Genomic DNA, 15,132 nt, shown 5'->3' on the forward strand with positions numbered 1-15,132 from the left:
AGAATCTCTCCATTGACTTCAATGGAGAGTCAAAATTCCGCAATGAAATCTGCAGATGCTATGTGTGTTGCGTAGCGTATTTGTTTTACGAACATGATATTTCTTGATTCTGGCTGGACCTATGTATTTCTAGGTCTACAGCCAGACTGAGGCCCCATGCACACTAACTTAAAAACGTTCATAATCACGGGCCGTTATTACGGCACGGGCAGGCCCATAGAAGTCAATGGGGCTCCCGTAATTACGGGTGACTACGTGTGTGCACCCATAATTACAGGTGACTACGTGTGTGCACCCGTAATTATGGGAGCGTTGCTAGGCGACGTCAGTAAATAGTCACTGTCCATGGTGCTGAAAGAGTTAAGCGATCGGCAGTAACTGTTTCAGCACCCTGGACAGTGACTACCGATCACAATATAGATCAACCTGTAAAAAAAATAGAAGTTCCTACTTACCGAGAACTCCCTGCTTCTTCCTCCAGTCCGGCTTCCCAGGATGACATTTCAGTGTAAGTGACGGCTGCAGCCAATCATGGACGCGGTCACATGGACTGCCGCGTCATCCAGGGAGGTCGGGCTGGATGCCGAAAGAGGGACGCGTCACCAAGACAACGGCTGGGTAAGTATGAATTTCTCTTACTTTTACTAGGGAAAGGGCTGTCCCTTCTCTCTATCCTGCACTGATAGAGAGAAGGGAAGTACTTTCACCTCAATACGCAACGGCCAGTCCGCATCAATTTAATGCCCATTTTAGGCAAAGCCGCAACAGAATCTGCAACGCAGATTATGAGCGGCATTGATGCAGAAATACGCCACGTCTGGTCATGCCCTAAAGGTGCCAATTTTATGGAATTTTCTTGCTGCAATTTGCACAAAACTGCCACATGTAAATACAATCTAAACCTGGACAATATTTCTGGATAACAATTCTTTATACACAGATATACGTGAATCTGGTCCGTGTGCTGGGCATGGAAATCACGCACAGCACATGGACCCATTGATTTCAATGGGGCCGTTCACACATGCAGGAGTTTTCACGCAGCGAGAGTCCGCTGTGTGAAACTCGCTGCATGTCCTATATTGGTGCACCTATGTGCCCATTCAAGTCAATGGGTGCTTGCGAGTGCGTGAAAAACACATGCCACTCGCAAAGCACACTTATGCATAATGCAACACACATGGACAGATTTATGCGTGTTTTTTTACACGTGTAAATCTGTCACGCTCGTGTGAATGTAGCCTTATATCATGGTATCACTTCTACACAGCCTGCCTGTACAACAGCTGCTATGAACAATGTCCTCTGCCCTTTCTTTTCTTGGTAAAATAAAATTCCTATGGCGGTAGTATGGGAGGGGCGCTGCTGATAAGGCTCAGCTCACATCTCATTTTGTGCACACGTTTGTGGTATACGACGGTGTATATGTTTTTAAAGTTATAAATACCTATGCATTTGTAACATATGCTTACTTTTTTGTAATATACTTCTTATACGTGTTTATACGTTTGTGTATATTCTTACTTATAAAAACGTATACTTTTTACGTATGCAAACGTAGGGTTTAATATTGCATACGTCACCCATACGTCACCAAGGACTTCAATACAAATACAAACGTATAAGCTTTGGAATTGTACTGAAAAGCGTAGTAGACTACGCTTTTCAGGGCATGGAAAAAAAAAGGATACAACGTAAGAAAACAAAACATATACACAAACGACACCATTATAGCATCTGTCCTGACCATAGAAATCAATGTACACGCTGTGGTACACGTTTTGAGGAAGGAAAGAAGAGGTCTTTGATCCAGCGCTGGTATAGTATAAAAGGAAACAATATTCCAAGTTTATTCCAAACAGTTTTATTTTTAAATTCCAAACGTGAATATTAAATTAATACATTTGGCCAATTTATGCTGCAACCACCCCTATGCAAATTTGGAATAAAAAAAACAAAAACCTGTTTGGAATAAACTTGGAACATTGTTTCCTTTTATACTATACCAGCGCTGGATCAAAGACCTCTTCTTTCCTTCCTCTACTGCTTTGCCGTGTGTCGTCACCAAGGATCCGAGCGCAGTCTGGACTGAGACACTTTGTGGATGAGCTGGAGGATTCCTCCTGTTTTTCTTTCGTACACGTTTTGACACTGTTTTCTCATGCCAAAACGTGCACGTCAGACGTAGAGTAAAAACGTGATGTGAACTTAGCCTTACCCTACATTGGGGTCTTTTGCAGTTTAGGCACCAGTGTTAGTGTCCCCCGTTGTGCTTACATAAATTCACTGTTGTCCTGAGGGCCACAAGAAGTTTCCAATCTCCAGCAATGTACCTCAGCCTGGGACTACACAGCTACATTACCTGCTGGCTGCTGATACTGGACACCACCTTCCACTGCTGAACTGTCAATTCATTTTCCCATTAATCTTACATGGGACTATTTTTGTCACGTGCCAGTTAAGCGGATTTTCCAGTCTACTGAGTGGTTGCCAAATTAATGGAATTCTACTGTATCACATTAATTTCCTTCATGAGCAGAGCAATCCGATAATCAAGCAAGTCGACCATGGGTTTACGCCTTATGCCCGGGACTGTCTCATGAACCGAACCACAAGACTAGTTGGAATTATGCAATTTGTACAGAATGGGCGATCCCAGGGTGCAGGACTTAAAATGTTCCACCATTTGGGATTCAAATATTGTAAGGTATGCTAAATAATTTCTTAATGAAATACTATGTAACTTTTTAATATACAATTTTCGAGATCTCTACTTAAATCTCCCTGTTTCCACTAGCTGACTGAAGGCAGAGATTTTAAAAATGGTGAGAAATGTAACAGCAAGCTATATTAGAAAGTTTAGGAACCTTTTATTGCACAATGTTTAACCCTTAAAGGACTGAACCAATTATGGCATTAAAGGGGTTATCCCATCACATATTATATTCCTCTGTTAGATCACACAAAACATAAACATTTTGTTCAATTTGCATAAATTGAAAAGAATGCTCCTGTGTGTAGATATTACTGTTAAATACATGTTATGACGCCCTCGTGTGGTCTTTTGATTTCACCTCTGGAACCCGCACCTATCTCCTGAACGGAGCCCCCTAAACCACGTTCTGCCACTGTGTTGCGGCTGAATTCGGACCATGAAAAAGATTACATGGTTGGGAGCTGGGCTACGCTGTTTTCATAAGCCCCATAGAACTGAATGGTAGTTACGTAACTGCAATTCACTCCTATAGGAGTTAGGTAAACAGCGTAGCTCAGCAAGCTGCGCGGTTTTCGTAACTTCCGATCATATAACCATGAAGTGGCAGCGAGAATAAACAAAAGGTAGAAGGGAGTTTTATGGGCCCCCGTTCTAGAGATGGGTGTGGGTCCAGAGGTGGGACCCGCATCTTTCTGACATTTATGACATATCCTATGGATATAAAGAAAAAAAGGATTTTTGAAGCAGCACAAGTCCCGAATCTGGTGTCAAGCCAGGCAAACCCACTCCGGCATGATGTCAATTCCAAAAGAAATAGTAGGACAACAAAACACGTCTCCAAATCTTCAAAGTGGTTTTATTGTTAAGACATCCACAATAGACAGGCAACGTTTCGACCCATAGTGAGTGAGGGGTCTTTGTCAAGCCTAACATTATGTCTAAAAACATCGTTTTAAATAGGTGAATACAAGTAATCACATGGTCCGTTTCAGCCAGTGAGAATCGTGAACCCGGTCTACCAGGTGAAACATTCATTAGTCTTAATGACAATCTTCAACTTGTTAAGTGTAAAAGTACAACATACAATACATCTTCAATCCATCATTAATATCAATACATCAATCGTTGTTCTTATAGTGGAAAACGTAGGAGGGAAGTTCACCACACTCCAGGTTCCAGTTACGATCCTAGGACGCCTCTACGCATGCTCCGTAATCAGTGTATTTCTGCGGCACAATGAAAACAAGCATTTGACCAAAAAAAATATCATAATCGAGTGTCTATAGACGAGATAATATCCTCGATCACGCTTCTTATGGCGAGAATCCATCGATCCACATGTTGTATTTGCAACTATATACATAAACAATTTAGGATGAAATCAATTCAGTTGTCAAGGACGCCATCACTAAGTGACGATAAGTCACATGTGACTAGGTGTCCGAAGAATCAATAAAAAAGGGGAGAAAGGGCAGGTTATATCTGCCTCTAGCTAATAATATGGATCACAAAGTGATAAGATCTTCAAATAATCTACTGTGTTAAACCGCCTACATGAAAAATATTTAAGGGAATGCTCGTAATATCTGTCCGATGATATACATCAGACAATTATACCGTAAAATGACCACAAGATTATAAATTGATTATCGATCGTCACTTGTGACCTCCCCATTAAGATCCCTATGATCTCAATAATAATTGTTAACCTTTAAAGGTTTGAATCTAGAATATAAGATAATACCTGGACTCTGAGATCCCATTGCTGTTTTTAACATTTATTATTAACAATGTACACATGATGGGTGATTTTTTTGATACATTTCATTGCATCTATTTTCATCTTTCTGTTTTTTTAATGTCTTTTTATATATCTTTTACAGTTAAAGAATATTCTTTATGGAGGTCCATTCACCACACACCAGCGGATTTACGACCAGGATGAAGATCATAATTGTTCCTCTAATTTTTTCATCTATTGTGAGTGTTTTTTGCATTTATTATTGAGATCATAGGGATCTTAATGGGGAGGTCACAAGTGACGATCGATAATCAATCTTGTGGTCATTTTGCGGTATAATTGTCTGATGTATATCATCGGACAGATATTACGAGCATTCCCTTAAATATTTTTCATGTAGGCGGTTTAACACAGTAGATTATTTGAAGATCTTATCACTTTGTGATCCATATTATTAGCTAGAGGCAGATATAACCTGCCCTTTCTCCCCATTTTTTTATTGATTCTTCGGACACCTAGTCACATGTGACTTATCGTCACTTAGTGATGGCGTCCTTGACAACTGAATTGATTTCATCCTAAATTGTTTATGTATATAGTTGCCAATACAACATGTGGATCGATGGATTCTCGCCATAAGAGGCGTGATCGAGGATATTATCTCGTCTATAGACACTCGATTATGATATTTTTTGGGTCAAATGCTTGTTTTCATTGTGCCGCAGAGATACACTGATTACGGAGCATGCGTAGTAGCGTCCTAGGATCGTAACTGGAACCTGGAGTGTGGTGAACTTCCCTCCTTCGTTTTCCACTATAAGAACAACGATTGATGTATTGATATTAATGATGGATTGAAGATGTATTGTATGTTGTACTTTTACACTTTTGGATTATTATATAACAAGTTGAAGATTGTCATTAAGACTAATGAATGTTTCACCTGGTAGACCGGGTTCACGATTCTCACTGGCTGAAACGGACCATGTGATTACTTGTATTCACCTATTTAAAACAATGTTTTTAGACATAATGTTAGGCTTGACAAAGACCCCTCACTCACTATGGGTCGACACGTTGCCTGTCTATTGTGGATGTCTTAACAATAAAACCACTTTGAAGATTTGGAGACGTGTTCTGTTGTCCTACTATTTCTTTTGGAATATCTTATGGATATGTCATAAATGTCTCTGACCGGAAGATTATTAACAAAATAATTTTATTTTCCAGGTAATTACGAGTAATAATTTGTATTTGTCTTTACTGTTTAATACGCTTTGTTCAATAATTTTTTTTTATTTAAAGTAAATTGTGTTTATTGTATTTTTTTGCATCTTTGTTTTATTTATTCTTTATTTCAGTATTAGTAGGTGACTTTTATACTTTTTTTTAACTATAATGTGATGTCATGTATAAAAATGTACAGGCCTCTGTTATGGAATACCTCAAGCATAGATTTATACTGGACAGCTCTGGAACCCTGTGTTAGGGATCGCAATGCCAGGGCTGATAGAGAGATGACAAGGAATGTACATAGGATGCGGGATGTATGTGATTTTGCGGGTAGGGGTTAAACTTTATTGCTGTCTATGCAACTTCCTAAAAGGCTGTTCAAAGCTGCACTGCTTAGAAAGAAATAATGGGGGAGATTTATTAAATCTGGCGTTTCATACGCCAGTTTTAATAAACAATTCCGTTGGAGTAAGATGCGACACATTTATTAAGAGGCGAACGGAACGCCTCTTAATAAATGTGTCACAACATTCGGCAGGCCGTGCGCCACAATTGACCGTGGCTGATCACCTTCCACCCCCCCCCCCCCCCTTCCTCTCGAAAATAAAAAAAATGGATAATCACCTCAATGCACCACTTCACTTCTACCTTCCAGGATCCTAAAGCTCCCTCAGCATGCCGCGGCTCATACACATTCCTGGCGCCAAGCAGCGTCAGGCCGTAAATGCGATGCAGCACTCAACGTCCTGACGCTGCCCCGTATCTTGTATGAGCCGCGGTATTGCAAAAAAACAAACCTCAAGGTGAATGCTGTGTTTAGAAGGACAGGTGACCTGTCTATATTATGAATCCATAGGGACCTCATGTGCCGCCATATGGTACCTCTGTGAGGGGAGAATTCCCCCATAGTATTGCATCAGGTATTGGTGTTAAGGTGCCTTACCTACATGGCCTCTATGGAGCTGTACAGGTTGTACATGTAGTATGTTCACCTCAGTATAGATATTATGACTTACTCAATGAAAATAGTATCTTGCCTACAATTAATTTGATATTTCCACAATATGGTGCACGCTAGTCAGTAATGTCACAGTTCTCCCTATGATCAGGTAAAGGCTGCTCATTATAACATCATATAACAGTGATGTCACAGTTCTCCCTTCAATGAGGTATAGGTATATTATGACATCCTCATGTATGAGAACGTACAGAATTCCTGAGCGCAGCCATCTTGGTGCCATTTCTTCCGTTGGGGCTTCATTTTGGCCATAGAAGAACTAGATTATCTTCTACAAATAGTGATTATTTCCTAAGATCCTTCTATTGATCTTTGATCAGAGCACAATAACATAAGTGATCTAACATCAGTGCCACGTTATCAATTACATCTCTGATAACTAAACCAGGAGTCACCAAGAATTGAAAAACTGTGCCCAAGAGATTCATGGCATGGGTTTCCATGGCCAAGCAGCTGAATAACCAGCCTTACATCACCAAGCACAATGCCAAGATTTGGATGGAGTGGTTTAAAGTACGCCACCACTGGACTCTAGAGCAGTGGAAAAGTGTTCTGTGGAGTGACGCTTCTCTGTCGGTCTGATGAACGGATCTGGGTTTGGCGAATGCCAGGAGAACATTACTCGCCCGACTGCATTGTGCCAACTGTAAAGTTTGGTGGAGGAGGGATAATGCTATGGGGTTGTTTTTCATGGTTTGGTCCCTTAGTTCCAATGAAGGGAAATCTTATCACTTCCGCATAGTAAGACATTTTGGACAATTGTAGCTTCCAACTTTGTGGGAACAGTTTGGGGTTCATCCCTTTTCTGTTCCAGCATGACTGTGCCCAAGTGCACAAGGTCCACAAAGACATGGTGGGTGAGTTTGGTGTGTAAGAACTTGACTGGGCCGCAGAGAGCTCTGACCTCAACCCCATCCAACAACTTTGGGATGAACTACAACGGAGATTGTGAGCCCGGCCCCCTCCCCCAATATCAATGTCTGACCTCACAAATGCTCTCCTGGATGAATGGGCAAAGATTCCCACAGACACTCCAAAATTCTGTAGAAAACCTTCCCAGAAGAGTGGAAGCTGTTTTATCTGCAAAGAAGGGACCGACCCCATATTAATGCCTATGGATTTAGAATGGGATGTTATAAAAGCTCCAGTAGGTGTAATGTGTGGGCGTCCCAAAACTTTTGTCCATATAGTGTTTCTGAACATTTCTCCAGAAACTTCAGAAAGAAACGTAGTTCAGATCCGCTCAGATACTGTTATGTCCAGTCGGATTCTTTAGCCTGAAATTGCTCAAAGTGATGTCCCCTGAATGGAGATTTGTAAACTTCAAAGACTTCTCTGATTTTTGATAAATACATAAAAGCTTTTTCTTCACAAGTGCTGCAAAGCAGATGAATACAACAAGAAAGACCACGAAAAATTAGCAGATAAAACACAGCGGTTGGTTTCCAGAAGGTAAAATTTTGCTATTAACAAGTCTAAAATACAACCACAAAAAGTTAAATTGTTCATGTGGAGTGAGAAAAAACATAAAAATGCAAACATTTTTTATCCATACTATTAACTCTTTAACTAGCACAACAGTTGTGAACGATCACCCACATAGGGGCAGCAGAGATTGAGAGCTGTGACTCCTTGGCAAGATCCGGGATCGGAGAAATCTCCAATCCCTTTCATATAACCCTGAGATATTGTGATCAACAGTGTTCAAGGTATCAACAAAGAAAGGGGGCTCCCTTTGTCTTCCCATCATCAGACCTCACATTGCGATCGCTGGGCATAACGGTTTTGTGGGACACCCCTAGGCCTAATCAAAGGCTCCAGGGCGGTCCTGAGATAAGTCCTGTTATTGCATACCTTAGATATGTTCTAGCAGCTTCCTGTGCATTTTATATGCACAGACTATAATGCATTGAAATTCATGTGTTGGAATAGAAAAATAATTAAAAAAGAAAAAGTGAAAAACATTTAAATAAAATTTATTAAATGCAACAAAAAAATCACAAAAGTAAAAATGTTGTATACCAAAAATCACTACAACCCGTACAGGAAAGATAACATAAAAGTTTGTTATAGTGTTCAGGGAAAGATGTGTAAAAAGAAAAAAAATGTACCGGTTTGATTGATTGTTTTTTTTTGCATTCCACTAAAATAAAAATAATATAAATTAAACGCTATGAAACATATGCTGCAAAATTATACCATAAAAAAAACAAAATTTGAAACGCATAAACTACTTCACACAGCAACGTCAATGAAAAACGTAAAAAGATTTGGCTCTCGGAAATTGGTAAAGTAAAAACATAAAATTTGGTGTTCCCTGATGGTCAAAATTAGCCAAGCCATTAAGGGGTTAAAGGGTTTTATAACAAAAATAAAACACTTTTATGGTATATCAACAGCTCATTTAAGTTCACTCCATCTCAGGCTGGGAGTCTGGGATCAGTGGCGTAACTACCGCTATAGCAGCCGTAGCGGCTGCTACGGGGCCCGCAGCATGAGGGGGCCCGTGTCGCTCGCCGGCACGGGCCCCCCTTTCCATGGCCGGAGGCTCCGCTAGCAGCCGCTATCGCTGCTTCAGCGTGACGCCACTGAAGGGGTTGTTCCTACAAAAGACATGCATCCCCTATCCACAGGATAGGGGATACATGTGTGATCGCTGGGACACCCAGCGATAAGGAGAATGGGGGACCGAAAGTCCCCCGAAGTTCCCCGTGACAAACCTCGGACTTCCGGGGTCTGTCTGCAGCTCCATAGAAATGACTTGCCCACCGGTCACGCTTGTGCGCATGCGTGACCAGCGCTCCTTTCATTTTTATTGAACTGCGCAGACGCCGGAAGTCCGAGGTTTGTGATGGAGAACTTCGTGGGACTTTCGGTCCCCCGTTCTCCTTATCGCTGTCAGCGATCACACGTGTATCTCCTATCCTGTGAATAGGGGATGCATGTCTTTTGTAGGACAAACTATAGGCCGTTTTTTTTGGGGGGGCTATATGGCGTTATCTACAGGGGGGTCTGTATGGCGTTATCTACAGGGGGGGTTCTGTATGGCGTTATCTACAGGGGGGGTTCTGTATGGCGTTATCTACAGGGGGGTTCTGTATGGTGTTATCTACAGGGGGGATCTGTATGGCGTTATCTACAGGGGGGATCTGTATGGCGTTATCTACAGGGGGGTTCTGTATGGTGTTATCTACTGGGGGTCTGTATGGCGTTATCTACAGGGGCTGTATGGCGTTATGTACAGGGGGATTTAGGGCTGTAAGACGTTATCTACAGGGGGTGCTCTATAGCGTTATCTACAGGGGGATTCGGGGCTATAAGACGTTATCTACAGGGGGCTGTATGGCGCTATCTACAGGGGGATTTGGGGCTGTAAGACGTTATCTACAGGGGGCTGTATGGCGTTATCTACAGGGGGGCTGAAAGGCGTTATCTACAGGGGGCTGTGTATGGCGCTATCTACAGGGGGCTGTGTATGGTGCTATCTATAGGGAGGCACTATCTATAAAAGGGGGTTTTTGTGATAACCAACGGAGGGGGGGCCCCAGTTAAAAGTTTACAATGGGGCCCAGTCTTTCCTAGTTACGGCCCTGTCTGGGTGTCTGATGGGTGGGGCCTAATGAGGCCGGGCTGAGCTTGCCTGGTATGCAATGTAGACAGACCTGTGGAGCAGGGTAAGCAATGCTGCTCCTCATTACAAACCTCTTATGTCAACTGCGGTAACAATGGAAGGAGACAATATGGTTGCCACCTGAGACATTTATATGAGAAATTTTTTCCCCCTTCCCTTTTCTTCGTAATTGGTTCCACCGGGGAATATAAGGTGATCGCAGGGGGGTCCCAAGGGACCCAGGAAACTGCTATCTGAAAAGGTGTTCTCCAAGTTGTACTTAATATAAGAAACCATATATGATTACTGAAAATTCATGAATGAAATATGGAATCTCAGTACTAGACAAGCCCTTTTCCCGGGCCCTTTAAGAGCATATTGAGCAGCATACTACTGAGTAAAGATAAGGTCGACCTCTAGGGGGGACTGTTCTCAAAGAAGAGAAATCACTATAATCCAATAATATCAGAGTGATGGACGGTTAATATTTTAGGGGGAGAAATTCTTCAAAATGACAAACCATTAAAAAGCTGATATATTTCAGTTAAAGAGAAACCTCTGCCAACTGCTTTTTAGAAGATTATCCGACTTCTGTCTGCCACCTTGATTGTAGAAATCCCTGACTGCAGGCAGTACCTCTGGTAACTATGTCCTTGATCAGGCAAAACAAAGATAGGGGTATCCAGATCTCTTCTGTCAGAAGCTATCTTTATATAGATCCTTCCAAATCGGAGCAGGATAAAGGAGACACAGATGCAGGTCTAATGTACAAGAAAAAGCACAAGAGAGGATATAGACTGTGCCCTGTGCAGCAGCATGCATGTCCCAGGCAGTGTGCAAACTCCTTAGAGCTAGGTATTCCATTTTGTGAGACCGATTACCATATCATTAAATGAGAATCACCAAATGTTCTGGTCATAATTGTCATGTTTTGAGATATTATCCCAAATGATGGTTTATAAATGCTTCAAAAACGTCCATCTGGCCTTATTAATTGTAGAAGCTTTCCAGTGTAGGTTCATAGATATTTTTATTTACTAAATGCTCTGCAGCAGTTTGTACGGTAATTTCTATGCATTCTAATGGTATATTCACATTGGAAGACCATTTTCGAGTTTATACAGTATATAGACAACTATCTATAACGTAGAGTAACTTATAAATATATTACATTACTTATATTGTACTGATCCTGAGTTACAGCCTGTATTGTAGCCCAGAGCTCAATTCATAATTCTGCTAGTTGTTATTGGTAACAGTCAACAAGCTTGTTGTCAGACACACCCCTAACAGATCAGCTGAGCTCCTATAATGCAGGGGGACAGTTAGGTTACTGTAGATTACCCTATATAATGTCAGTTAGATTACTGTATAGTGTCGGCTGTAATGATAATACTTCGTACAATGTAAATTATCAGAGCAAGGGAGATTTTCGCTCCAGAGCTTGCAGAATTGTGAATGCAGCTCTGGACTGTCATACATCTGTATGTGTATGTAGCAACATGAGAACACTAGTTAGGTAACCAAGCAGTGTCTAAGGGCATATAGACTATCCTTTCTCCCATTGCAGATGACAAGACATAGATGTGGATCCCTTCCTGAAGCTCTTAGTGTAATGAGCATCTTACAATAAATTATGTCATAGGGTCAGGCTCGGTGATGTCACAAGCATGGCCGGCCTTAGCTATGTTCGACCAGTGCTTGAGGGGCGCCAGCGGGTGTGTGTTTCCCCGCGCCGTTGCAACTAGCAGCGGGGATACACACACTAACTAGCGGGGATACACACAGTTACTGTAGCTCCCTGAAGGAGCGGAATCCCCGTGAGGCCGGGGATTCCGCTCCTGAAGCGCTGCTTGATGCCTCTGTCCATATATGGACAGTGACATCAGGGGAAACTCCTGAAGCGGAATCCCCGGTCACAGCATTGCAGACTCTATGACCGGGGATTCCACTCCAGGAGAAGCCAATGACGTCATGGACAAAGACGACAGAAGCTTCTCCTGGAGTGGAATCGACGGTCATAGCGTCTGCAACGCTGTGACCGGGGATTCCAATTCAGGAGTTTTCTCTGATGTCACTGTCCATATATGGACAGAGGCATCAAGCAGCGCTCCAGGAGCGGAATCCCCCGGCCACATGGGGATTCCGCTCCTTCAGGGAGCTACGGTGGCGTTATCTTTACTGGAAGGGGGGGGTTGCTATCTACAGGGGGGCTGTGGGCTGTGTGGCACTGCCTACAAAGGACAACTGTGCAGGAGCACACAAAATACCCAGCTTTCCCGGGTATCAAAAAAAAGTGTGGAAATAAACTAAGATATAACTTTTATTTAATCTAGCTAAAAGGATTAATTCTTTACTCAGACTAAATAAAATTGATATCTTAGTTTATTTCCACACATTTATTTGATAGCTGGGAAAGCTGGGTATTTTGTGTGCTCCTGCATAGTTGTCCTTTTTTGGATGTCTATTGCCCGCCAGCTATCAGGGTCATTTCGTAGTCCTTGCACTACCTACAAGGGGGCTGTGGGCAGTGTGGCACTACCTACCAGGGGGCTGTGGGCTGTGTGGCACTACCAACCAGGGAGCTGTGGGCTGTGTGGCACTACCAACCAGGGGGCTGTGGGCTGTGTGGCACTACTAACCAGGGGGCTGTGTGGCACTACCTACCAGGGGCTGTGTGGCTCTACCAACCAGGGGGCAGTGAGCTGTGTGGCACTACCAACCAGGGAGCAGTGGGCTGTGTGGCACTACCTACAGGGGGCTTTGCGGCACTCCCTACAGGGGGCTGTGCGGCACTCCCTACAGGGGGCTGTGCGGCACTCCCTACAGGTGGCTGTGCGGCCCTCCCTACAGGGGGCTGTGCGGCCCACTCTACAGGGGCCTGTGTGGCGCTATCTACAAGGGGGCTGTGTGACGCTATCTACAAGGGGGCTGTGTGGCGCTATCTACAAGGGGGCTGTGTGGCGCTACCTACAAGGGGGCTGTGTGGCGTTACCTACAAGGGGGCTGTGTGGCGCTACCTACAAGGGGGCTATGTGGCGCTACCTACAAGGGGGCTGTCTGGCGCTACCTACAAGGGGGCTGTGTGGCGCTATCCACAAGGGGCTGTGTGGCGCTACCTACAAGGGGGCTGTGTGGCGTTACCTACAAGGGACTGTGTGGCGCTACCTACAGGGGGAATCTGAGTGGGGGGCTGATGGTCATTTTACTGTGAGTGGGGGGCTGATGCTCTTCAAGTGGTTTCCACCTCTGACCTCCAATTGAAATTAATAGGAGGCAGAAAATACCTGCGGCGCCCGTTTGGAGCTTTTTTTTTCCTGCGTCTTTTGCATTCGCTTCAACAGCTTAAGAAAAAACAAAAAAAAGGTCACCCAACGCTGTCAGTTGCTGAAGGAATTTTGAGGCAGATTTTTTTTGCCTTACAAAAAACGTGTGTGAACATACCCTACGAGTGTAGTGCTTGTTCTTAGCCGTTTTCTGTCTTTCTCAAAACAATTTTTGGTAGGGGGGCCCTGAGGAAATTTTGTTTTTCCAGTGCTGCCTCAAGTCCGAAAAGGTTGGGAAATTCTGTACTAGGCTACAGGGTCCCGTCATGGAGCAGCTCAGTTCGTCATCGGAACGGGGCCTAGGTGAGTAAAATTTTTGTTTTTGTTTGGGGGCACTGTCTACAAGGGGGAGGTGCGGGGACTGTATGGCACGATCTACAAGGGGGAGGTGGGGGGCTGTATGGCACGATCTACAAAAAGGAGGTGGGGAATTATGGCACTGTCTACAGGGAGGCTGTATGGCAAAATCTACAGGGGGGCATTATACTGTGTGGGGGCCACTGAGCGGACATTATACTGTGTAGGGGTACTACAGATGGCATAATACTGTGGGCACAATTAGAGGACAAAATACTGTGTCCTTGAAGGGGTTGTAATATATTATATTATTAAATATTATTATTATACTGTATGGGGGCACTAAAGGGGCATTATAATTTTTTTATCGGCCATTTTTTTTTATGATGGGGTGGGGCGCCGAAAGATTATTTTGCACAGGGCGCCATCTATCCTAGGGCCGGCCCTGGTCACAAGTTACAAACTATGCAGATGTTATGCTGCAATTATTTTAAAAGGTTAAAAACAAGAATGTTTCCATTTACTGACAATAAGAAATCCTGAAAACAGTGAATAATTGATACACAAGGTATAATAGAAAGTTGCAGAACTTTGCATGATGGAATGTTTGAGCCAAATTTACATTAAACTATGGCCCCAAAAATGACTGACTGCAGGGCCAGACTGGCCGCCATAGTACCAGAGCCCCAGGCTCCAACACAATCATTGACCCCCAAAACTCCAGCAAAGTACTACTCTATTTGGAGCCAACCACTTGCCACTGGGGACTATTTCTTATGGGTTGATCACAAATATCCGAGTAGATCTTACTGATGATATGTCATGTGCGTACAATGATAACAGCAAAGATCACGATGAAACTAAAAGTGAATGTGCACGGGGTGAGGGTGGTCCTCAGAATCTTCTGGTGGGCCCAAGGAATCCCCTGTCCGAAACTGTCTGACTACTTCTAGTCTCCAGTTATAAAAGGAAGAGAAGTTCTGGAGCACAAGATTCTGCAGCATGAAGTGAAACACTGTGCGTATACCATAATCAGTATCTCCGCAGAAGCACTTCGCCTCTAAGGTTATGTATGATGTAGCCACCACCTTAATACAAGAAACCTGTCACCTACACAATTAGATCAATACATATAAAAAAAAAAAAAAAAGGTTGACATAAAATGAATAAAAATAGAAGTTTAGGTGAGTG

This window comes from Rhinoderma darwinii, chromosome 6, assembly GCF_050947455.1.
Source record: "Rhinoderma darwinii isolate aRhiDar2 chromosome 6, aRhiDar2.hap1, whole genome shotgun sequence".
NCBI classification, from domain to species: domain Eukaryota; kingdom Metazoa; phylum Chordata; class Amphibia; order Anura; family Rhinodermatidae; genus Rhinoderma; species Rhinoderma darwinii.